Below are 10,991 nucleotides of genomic sequence, written 5' to 3' on the forward strand. Positions count from 1 at the left end.
TAAATGAATAACCGTCTCGCATCAAACAAGATCCAGATATAATGTTCATGCTCAACGATGGCACCAAATAACAATTATTCAGGTCCAAAACTAATCCCGAAGGTAGATGTAGAGGTAGCGTGCCGACCGTGATCACATCGACTTTGGAACCATTTCCCACGCGCATCGTCACCTCATCCTTAGCTAATCTTCGCTTAATCTGTAGTCCCTGTTTCGAGTTGCAAATATTAGCAACAGAACCAGTATCAAATACCCAGGTGTTATTGCGAGCATTAGTAAGGTACACATCAATAACATGTATATCACATATACCTTTGTTCACCTTGCCATCCTTCTTATCCGCCAAATACTTGGGGCAGTTCCGCTTCCAGTGACCAGTCCCTTTGAAGTAGAAGCACTCAGTCTCACGCTTAGGTCTAGACTTGGGCTTCTTCACTTGAGCAGCAACTTGCTTGCCGTTCTTCTTGAAGTTCCCTTTCTTCCCTTTACCCTTTTTCTTGAAACTGGTGGTCTTGTTGACCATCAACACTTGATGCTCCTTCTTGATTTCTACCTCCGCAGCCTTTAGCATTGTGAAGAGCTCAGGAATTGTCTTGTTCATCCCTTGCATATTATAGTTCATCACGAAGCTCTTGTAGCTTGGTGGCAGTGATTGAAGAATTCTGTCAATGACACTATCATCAGGAAGATTAACTCCCAGCTAAATCAAGTGGTTGTTATACCCAGACATTTTGAGTATATGTTCACTGACAGAACTATTCTCCTCCATCTTGCAGCTATCGAACTTATTAGAGACTTCATATCTCTCAATCCGGGCATTTGCTTGAAATATTAACTTCAACTCCTGGAACATCTCATATGCTCCATTACATTCAAAACATCATTAAAGTCCCGGTTCTTAGCCGTAAAGCATGCCACACTGAACTATCGAGTAGTCATCAGCTTTCCTCTGCCAGACGTTCACAATGTTCGGTGTTGCTCCTGCAGCGGGTCTTGCACCTAGCAGTGCTTCCAGGACGTAATTCTTCTGTGCGGCAATGAGGATAATCCTCAAGTTACGGACCTAGTCTGTGTAATTGCTACCATCATCTTTCAACTTAGCTTTCTCAAGGAACGCATTAAAATTCAAAGAAACAGTAGCACGGGCCATTGATCTACAACAACATAGACATGCAAAATACTACCAGGTACTAAGTTCATGATAAATTAAAGTTAAATTAATCATATTAATTAAGAACTCCCACTTAGATAGACATCCCTCTAATCATCTAAGTGATCACATGATCCAAATTAACTAAACCATGTCCGATCATCACGTGAGATGGAGTAGTTTTCAATGGTGAACATCACTATGTTGATCATATCTACCATATGATTCACGCTCGACCTTTCGGTCTCAGTGTTCCGAGGCCATATCTGCATATGCTAGGCTCGTCAAGTTTAACCCGAGTATTCTACGTGTGCAAAACTGGCTTGCACTCGTTGTATGTGAACGTAGAGCTTATCACACCCGATCATCACGTGGTGTCTCGGCACAACAAACTTTCGCAACAGTGCATACTCAGGGACAACACTTGTACCTTGAAATTTAGTGAGAGATCATCTTATAATGCTACCGTTGAACTAAGCAAAATAAGATGCACAAAGGATAAACATCACATGCAATCAATATAAGTGATATGATATGGCCATCATAATCTTGTGCCTTTGATCTCCATCTCCGAAGCACCGTCATGATCACCATCGTCAACGAAGCGACACCTTGATCTCCATCGTAGCATCGTTGTCATCTCACCAATTATTATTTCTACGACTATCGCTACCGCTTAGTGATAAAGTAAAAACAATTACAGGGCGATTGCATTGCATGCAATAAAGCGACAACCAAATGGCTCCTGCCAGTTGCCGATAACTCTGTTACAAAACATGATCATCTCATACAATAAAATTTAGCATCATGTCTTGACCATATCACATCACAACATGCCCTGCAAAAACAAGTTAGACGTCATCTACTTTGTAGTTGCAAGTTTTACGCGGCTGCTACGGGTTGAGCAAGAACCGTTCTTACCTACGCATCAAAACCACAACGATATTTTGTCAAGTATGTGTTGTTTTAACCTTCAACAAGGACCGGGCGTAGCCACACCCGATTCAACTAAAGTTGGAGAAACTGACACCCGCCAACCACCTGTGTGCAAAGCTCGTCGGTAGAACCAGTCTCCCGTAAGCGTACGCGTAATGTCAGTCTGGGCCGCTTCGTCCAACAGTACCGCCGAATCAAAGTATGACATGCTGGTAAGCAATATGACTATTATCGCCCACAACTCACTTGTGTTCTACTCATGCATATAACATCTACGCATAAACCTGGCTCGGATGCCACTGTTGGGGAACGCGGTAATTTCAAAAATTTCCTACGCGCACGCAAGATCATGGTGATGCATATCAATGAGCGGGAGAGTGTTGTACACGTACCCTTGTAGACCGTAAGCGGAAGCGCTATGACAAAGCGGTTGATGTAGTCATACGTCTTCATGATCCGACCGATCCTAGTACTGAAAGTACGACACCTCCGCGATCTGCACACGTTCGGCTCAGTGACATCCCACGAACTCATGATCCAGCAGAGTGTCGAGGGAGAGCTTCGTCAGCACGACAGCGTGATGACGGTGATGATGAAGCTACCGGCACAGGGCTTCGCCTAAGCACTGCAACGATATGACCGAGGTGGACTATGGTGGAGGGGGCACCGCACACGGTTAAGAGATCAATGATCAACTTGTCTGTCTATGGGGTGCCCCCCTCCTCCGTATATAAAGGAGTGGAGGAGGGGGAGGGCTGGCCCTCCTATGGCGCGCCCCATGGGGAGTCCTACTCCCACCGGGAGTAGGATTCCCCCCTTCCCTAGTTGGACTAGGAGTGGAAGGAAGGGGGAGAGAGGGGGAAGGAAAGGGCCTCCCCACCCAATTTGGATTGGGCTTGAGGGGGCGCGCCCCCTCCTATGCCTCCCTCTATTCTCTCCTACTATGGCCCAATAAAGGCCCATATACCTCCCGGGGGTTCCGGTAACCTCTCGGTACTCTGGTATATGCCCGAACTCACCTGGAACCATTCTGACATCCAAATATAGTCATCCAGTATATCGATCTTTATGTATCGACCATTTCGAGACTCCTCGTCATGTTCATGATCATATCCGGGACTCTGAACTACCTTCGGTACATCAAAACACATAAACTCATAATACTGATCATCACCGAACGTTAAGCGTGTGGACCCTACGGGTTCAAGAACTATGTAGACATGACCGAGACACGTCTCCGGCCAATAGCCAATAGCGGAACCTGGATGCTCATATTGACTCCCATATATTCTACGAAGATCTTTATCGGTCAAACCGTATAACAACATACGTTGTTCCCTTTGTCATCGGTATGTTACTTGCCCGAGATTCGATCGTGGGTATCTCAATACCTAGTTCAATCTCGTTACCAACAAGGCTCCTTACTCGCTCCGTAATGCATCATCTCGTAACTAACTCATTAGTCACATTGCTTGCAAGGCTTATAGTGATGTGCATTACCGAGAGGGCCCAGAGATACCTCTCCGACAATCGGAGTGACAAATCCTAATCTCGATCTATGCCAACTCAACAAACACCATCGGAGACACCTGTAGAGCACCTTTATAATCACCCAGTTACATTGTGATGTTTGGTAGCACACAAAGTGTTCCTCCGGTTTTCGGGAGTTGCATAATCTCATAGACATAGGAACATGTATAAGTCATGAAGAAAGCAATAGCAACATACTAAACGATCAAGTGCTAAGCTAACGGAATGGGTCAAGTCAATCTCATCATTCCCTAATGATGTGATCCTGTTTATCAAATGACAACTCATGTCTATGGCTAGTAAACTTAACCATCTTTGATTAACGAGCTAGTCAAGCAGAGGCATACTAGTGACACTCTATTTGTCTATGTATTCACACATGCACTAAGTTTCCGGTTAATACAATTCTAGCATGAATAATAAACATTTATCATGATATAAGGAAATATATAAATAACAAATATATTATTGCATCTAGGGCATATTTCCTTCACATACCTACCTATATGCGGTATTACCCTGCCGTCCTAAGTAAATTTGCATGTGCCACCTCTAAAAACTTCAAACAAATATCCTTTTTGTGTGCCTGGATTATTCATAGAGCGACAGGAGGTAGTTGGTATCTTCCATGCTAAGCGGGTTATTCTCAGGTTGGGTGTTTATTAACTCACCATTGCACGAGAAAAGAGCGGTAATAGGGATTCCCAGTCCCAAATTGCAAAAAGAACTTATCAGTAATCAAACAAAAACTCCTATGGAGCAAAAACCTTTACTTTACCGCTTGGGAACCGCTACTAATTTGTCTAGCATGGAAGATATTGATAACTGACAGTCGCGAAGTAAACAAGAAGGGTGCATGTCTCAAAATTTCATTTACCTCTGTTTTAAAAACTTGAGCTCTAGCACCTCTGCAAATCACTGCTTCCCTCTGTGAAGGGACTATCTATTTACTTTTATGTTGTGTCATCACCTTCTAAAATAAGCGCCAGAACCTGAGAGCAATGCTATCATGCCGATGCATTGTGTGTAGCTAATGTTGGGTGCATCATGACTAGATCTTCTCTACCATGAATTACAATGTTTAGTCGCTGCTTGAACTTTGGGGGTGCTCTGCATTTATGTTTTGCGGTCTCGGAAAGGGCTAGCGATACTATTGTCATATTGTATCATGGCTGTTTTAACAACGTGTTGCTGTTTGAGATGTCTTATTATTGCTATCTAGCTGGTTATGTCATTGATATGAGTTAATAAATTTTTTAAGAGTTATTGTTGACATGGTTAGTTACAATCCTTGCTGAAAACCTGGGTGTTGTTTAAGCTTATTTATGGAAACAAGAGCAAAAGAGTTCGTAAAAGTTTTTTTTTTCACTTTCAGTTTATCAACTGAATTGCTTGAGGACAAGCAAAGGTTTAAGCTTGGGGGAGTTGATACTTCTCCGTTGTATCTACTTTTCCTAACGCTTTTCCTCTTGTTTTCGGCTCTAATTTGCATGATTTGAATGAAACTAACCCGGACTGACGCAGTTTTCAGCAGAACTACCATGGTGTTGTTTTTGTGCGGAAATAAAAGTTCTCGGAATGGAACGAAACTTTACAAGGATTTTTTTATACAATAAAAGATAATTTATGGAGCCAAGAACCACCAGAGGGGGGCACCTAGGTGGGCACAACCCACTAGGGTGCGCCACCCCCTCCAGGCGTGCCCAGGTGGGTTGTCCCCACCTGGTGGCCCGCAGACCATGAAACCAACGCTATAAAATCCTATTTTTCCAGAAAAATCAAGGAGAAAGAATTATCGCATTTCACGAGATGGAGCTGCCGCCGTCTCTTGTTCTTCATTGGGAGGCTAGATCTGGAGTCCGTTTGGGGCTCCGGAGAGGGGGATGTTCGATCTTCGTCATTACCAACACTTCTCCATCGCCAATTCCATGATGCTCCCCACCGGGAGTGAGTAATTCCTTCGTAGGCTCGCTGGTTGGTGAGGAGTTGGATGAGATTCATCATGTAATCGAGTTAGTTTTGTTAGGGCTTGATCCCTAGTATCCATTATGTTTTGAGATTGATGTTGCTATGACTTTGCCATGCTTAATGCTTGTCACTTTGGGTCCGGGTGCCATGATTTCATATCTGAACCGTTTATGTTATCACCATTATATCCATGTTCTAGATCTGATCTTGCAAGTTATAGTCACCTACTACGTGTTATGATCCGGCAACCCCAGAATGACAATAGTCAGAACCACTCCTAGTGATGACCGTATTTGGAGGAGTTCATGTATTCACCATGTGATAATGCTTTGTTCCGGTACTCTATTAAAAGGAGGCATTAATATCCCTTAGTTTCCAATAGGACCCCACTGCCACGGGAGGGTATGACAAAAGATGTCATGCAAGTTCTTTCCATAAGCATGTATGACTATTTACGGAATGCATGCCTACATTATATTTATGAACTGGAGCTAGTGCCATATCGCCCTAGGTTACGACTGTCTCATGATGAATATCATCCAACGAATCATCGATCCAGTGCCTACAAGTTTACCTTATATTGTTCTTGCTAAGTTACTACTGCTACTATCACTATTGCACTTGCTACAAAATCACTGCTATCACTGTTATTGTTACCATTGTTGTTGCTACTATTATCAAAACTATCATATTACTATGCTATTGATCACTTTCGTTGCAGATAATTAATCTCCAAGTGTGGTTGAATTGACAACTCAGCTGCTAATACTTGCAAATATTCCTTCGCTCCCCTTGTGTCGAATTTATAAATTTGGGTTGAATACTCTACCCTCGAAAATTGTTGCGATCCCATATACTTGTGGGTTATCAGCTATCAAACGTCACAATGTAACTAGGTGATCATAAATATGCTCTACAGGTATCTTCGAAGGTGTTTGTTGAGTTGGCAACTTGGTATGGATCGAGATTGGGATTTGTCACTCCGAGTACCGGAGAGGTATCTCTGGGCTCTCTCGGTAATACACATCATAATAAGCTTCCAAGCAAATGACTAAGGAGTTAGTTACGAGATGATGTATTACGGAGCGAGTAAAGAGACTTGCCGGTAACGAGATTGAACTAGGTATAGAGATACCGACGTTCGAATCTCGGGCAAGTAACATACCGACAAACAAAGGGAATCAAGTATGTTATCATTACGGTTCAACCGATAAAGATCTTCATAGAATATGTAGGAACCAATATGGGCATCCAGGTTCTGCTATTGGTTATTGACCAGAGAGGTGTCTCGGTCATGTCTACATAGTTCCCGAACCCGTAGGGTCCGCACGCTTAATGTTCGTTGACGATATAGTGTTATATGAGTTAAATGTTTTGGTGACTGAATGTTGTTCGAAATCCTGGATGAGATCACGGACATGACGAGGAGCTCCAGAATGGTTCGGAGGTAAAGATTGATATATAGGACGATGATATTCAGACACCGAAAGAGTTTCAAAGTGCACGGGGTAGTCATCGGATCACCGAAAGGGGTTCCGGACACCCCCAGGAGGTCTATGGGCCTAATGGGCCAAGGGGGGAGACACACCAACCCACAAGGGGCTGGCGCGCTCCTCTCCCTAGCTGCCGGCCCTAGGAGAAGTAAAGGGGGAGGGTTGACCCCTCCTGCCTTTCCCTCCTCATGAGATAAGGGAAAGGGGAGCGCCACCTCCCCTGCCTTCCTCCCGCACACTTACATGGCAGAGGGACGCGGCTAGGGGCAGGAGTCCAAGTGGGATTCGACCCCACTTGGGGCGCCTCCTGGCTGCCTCCTCCCTCCCCCACCTATATATATGTGGGAGGGGGCGCCACACAAAACCACGACAATCTCTTAGCCGTGTGCGGCGCCCCTCTCCATTCGTCCCTCGGACATATTTTTGGAGTGCTTAGGCGAAGCCCTCCGGAGATAGCATCACCACCACCGTCACCACACCGTCATGCTGTCGGAACTCATCCACTACTTCGCCAGTCTTGCTAGATCAAGAAGGCGAGGACGTCACCGAGTTGAACGTGTGCTGAACACGGAGGTGTCGTACGTTCGGTACTCGATCGGTTGGATCGCGAAGAAGTTCGACGACATCAACCACGTTGTTAAACGCTTCTTCTTACGGTCTACGAGGGTATGTACGTACACACACTCTTCCCTCTTGTTGCTATGCATCTCCATGGATAGATCTTGCGTGTGCGTTCAATTTTTTTGTTTTCTATGCAACGTTTCCCAACAGTGGCATCCGAGCCAGGTCTATGCATAGATGATATGCACGAGTAGAACACAAAGAGTTGTGGGCGGTGTTAATCCATACTGCTTACCACCAATGTCTTATTTTGATTCGGCGGTATTGCGGGATGAAGCGGCCTAGACCAACCTTACATGTCCACGCACATGAGACCGGTTTCACCGACTGACATGCAACTGGTTTTGCATAAAGGTGGCTGGCGGGTGTCTGTTTCTCCTACTTTAGTTGAATCGAATTTGACTACAGACGGTCCTTAAAGAAGGTTAAAATAGCAAACTTGATAATCACCATTGTGATTTTTGCGTAGGTAAGAACGGTTCTTGCTAGAAGCCCGTAGCAACCATGTAAAACTTGCAACAACAAAGTAGAGGACGTCTAACTTGTTTTTGCAGGGCATGTTGTGATGTGATATGGTCAAGACGTGATGTGATATACGTTGTTGTATGAGATGATCATGTTTTGTAATATCGACAACTGGCAGGAGCCTTAGGGTTGTCTCTTAATTATTGTATGAAATGAAAGTGCCATGTAATTGCTTTACTTTATCGCTATGCGTTAGCAATAGTTGTAGAAACAATAGTTGGTGAGACGACCCCAACGCAATGATGGAGATCAAGGTGTCGAGCCGGTGATGATGGAGATCATGACGATGCTTTGGAGATGCGGATCAAAAGCACAAGATGATGATGGCCATATCATGTCACATATCTTGATTGCATGTGATGTTTATCCTTTATGCATCTTATTTTGCTTAGAACGGCGGTAGCATTATAAGATGATCCCTTCACTAAATTTCAAGATAAAAGTGTTCTCCCCAAGTATGCACCATTGCCAAAGTTCGTTGTTTCGAAGCATCTCATGATGATACGGTGTGATAGACTCTACGTTCACATACAGCGGGTGTAAGACAGTTTTGCACATGAAGAATACTTGGGTTAAACTTGACAAGCCTAGCATGTACAGACATGGTCCCGGAACACTGGAGACCGAAAGGTCAAACGTGAGTCATATAGTAGATATGATCAACATAGAGATGTTCACCATTGATGAGTACCCCATCTCATGTGATGATCGGACATGGGTTAGTTGATCTGGATCATGTATCACATATATAACTTGAGGGATGTTAATTTAAGTGGGAGTTCATTAGTGATTTAATTAATTGAACTTAATTTATCATGAACTTAATCTTAATAGTTTTTGCATATCTATGTTGTAGATCAATAGATCGCGATATAGCTCCCCTATTTTTGATATGTTCCTAGAGAAAACTAAGTTGAAAGATTATGGTACCAATAATGCGGACCGGGTCCATGATGTGAGGATTATCCTCATTGTTGCAAAGAAGAATTATGTCCTTGATGCGCTGCTAGGTGATAGACCTATTCAGGAATTGATGCAGACGCTATGAACATTTGGCAAGCTCGATATGATGACTACTTGATAGTTTAGTGCGCCATGCTTTACGGCTTAGAATTAGGGCTCCGAAGACGTTTTGAACGCCATGGAACATATAAGATGTTCCAAGAGCTGAAATTGGTATTTCAGGCTCATGCCTGAGTTGAGAGGTATGAGACCTCTGACAAATACTTTGCCTACAAGATGGAGGAGAATAGCTCAGTCAGTGAGCATGTGCTCAGAATGTCTGGGTACTACAATCGCTTGAATCAAGTGGGAGTTAATCATCCAGATAAGGTAGTGATTGACAAAGTTCTCTAGTCGCTATCGCCAAGCTACTAGAGCTTCGTGGTGAACTATAATATGCAAGGAATGACTAAACGATTTATGAGCTCTTCGTGATACTGAAATCAGCGGAGGCAAAAATCAGGAAGAAGCATCAAGTGTTGATGATTAACAAGACCACTAGTTTCAAGAAAAATGGCAAGGGAAAGAAAGGGAACTTCAAGAAGAATGGCAAGCAAGTTGCTACTCCCAAGAAGAAACCCAAAGCTAGACCCAAGCCTGAAACTGAGTCCTTCTACTGCAAAGGAAATGGTCACTGGAAGCGGAACTACCCCAACTACTTGGCGGATAAAGAGGATGACAAAGTGAACAAAGGTATATTTGATATACATGTTATTGATGTGTGCTTTACTAGTGTTTGTAGTAGCCCCTAGGGGTGGGCATAAAAACCGATGAACCAAAGACCGAACCGATACCGAAACCGAACAAACCGAAAATTCGGTTTTTTTGGCTAGTACAGAAAAAATCGGTTTTCACACTTGCTAACCGAACTAAGTTTTCTCGGTTCAGTGTACCCAGGGTAACAAAATAAAAAACCGAGCATATGTGCTCAACAAAGAGTCAAACTAGCTTGCTCTCCCGCGCCAGAATAAAATATCGCGCGCCAGATTGTGCATGCAACAGGAGCGGGTGCAGCTTTTATTTATTGAGACAAGGAGCGCATGCAGCTGGTTGGATCAGTCCACGGGTGATTTTTATAGCAAAAAAAAGTACTGCATGCAAGGCCCAAGCAGAGAAGCCGCTCTGGGCTTCTTTTTCTAGTCGATGAGGCTGATGTATGGCTGTAGTCTGCTTGTACGTGTGTACCCACAGAACCACGAGGTGTTGCTAATTGTTTTTTAGTCCCACCTCGGTCGGGCGGGCACAAGAACACTACAAAAAAAGACACATTCATGGTATTTTGTGCTGAACGAATTTTTTTCTGTCATACATATGACACTTCTATGACGATAATTGTGACAAAACCCGGTATCATCATAGATGTGGTGGGCTCCTACTTCTATGACAAAAAATCATGACAGAAAATGGGCTTTTCGTCCTGGGCGGGCCGGAGATGCAGCTGCATGACATTCTTTGGGCCGTCCATGACGGAAAAGACCATGGTAGAAGCGAGGGGGAGGAAAATTTTGGGGAGTTGTCGGTTACGGTGGGAGGTCGGGGCCGAGCGATGCGCGTTTCTCACATACGTACGCGCGTGTGTGCGAGGCGTTGGCTCTAACTGAACCGAGCGAGGCGTTGGGCTCTAACTGAACCCGAGCGATTGCACTGCAGGCTACGCGTTACTGAACCCGAGCGATCGATCGATGGCTGTTAACTGAACCCGATGGAGCGATTCCTTCGCTACTGCTGCTAACTGAAGCCGATCGATTGGATGAACAATGAGCGTT

The sequence above is a fragment of the Triticum dicoccoides genome, chromosome 4B (assembly GCF_002162155.2).
Source record: "Triticum dicoccoides isolate Atlit2015 ecotype Zavitan chromosome 4B, WEW_v2.0, whole genome shotgun sequence".
Classification (NCBI taxonomy): domain Eukaryota; kingdom Viridiplantae; phylum Streptophyta; class Magnoliopsida; order Poales; family Poaceae; genus Triticum; species Triticum dicoccoides.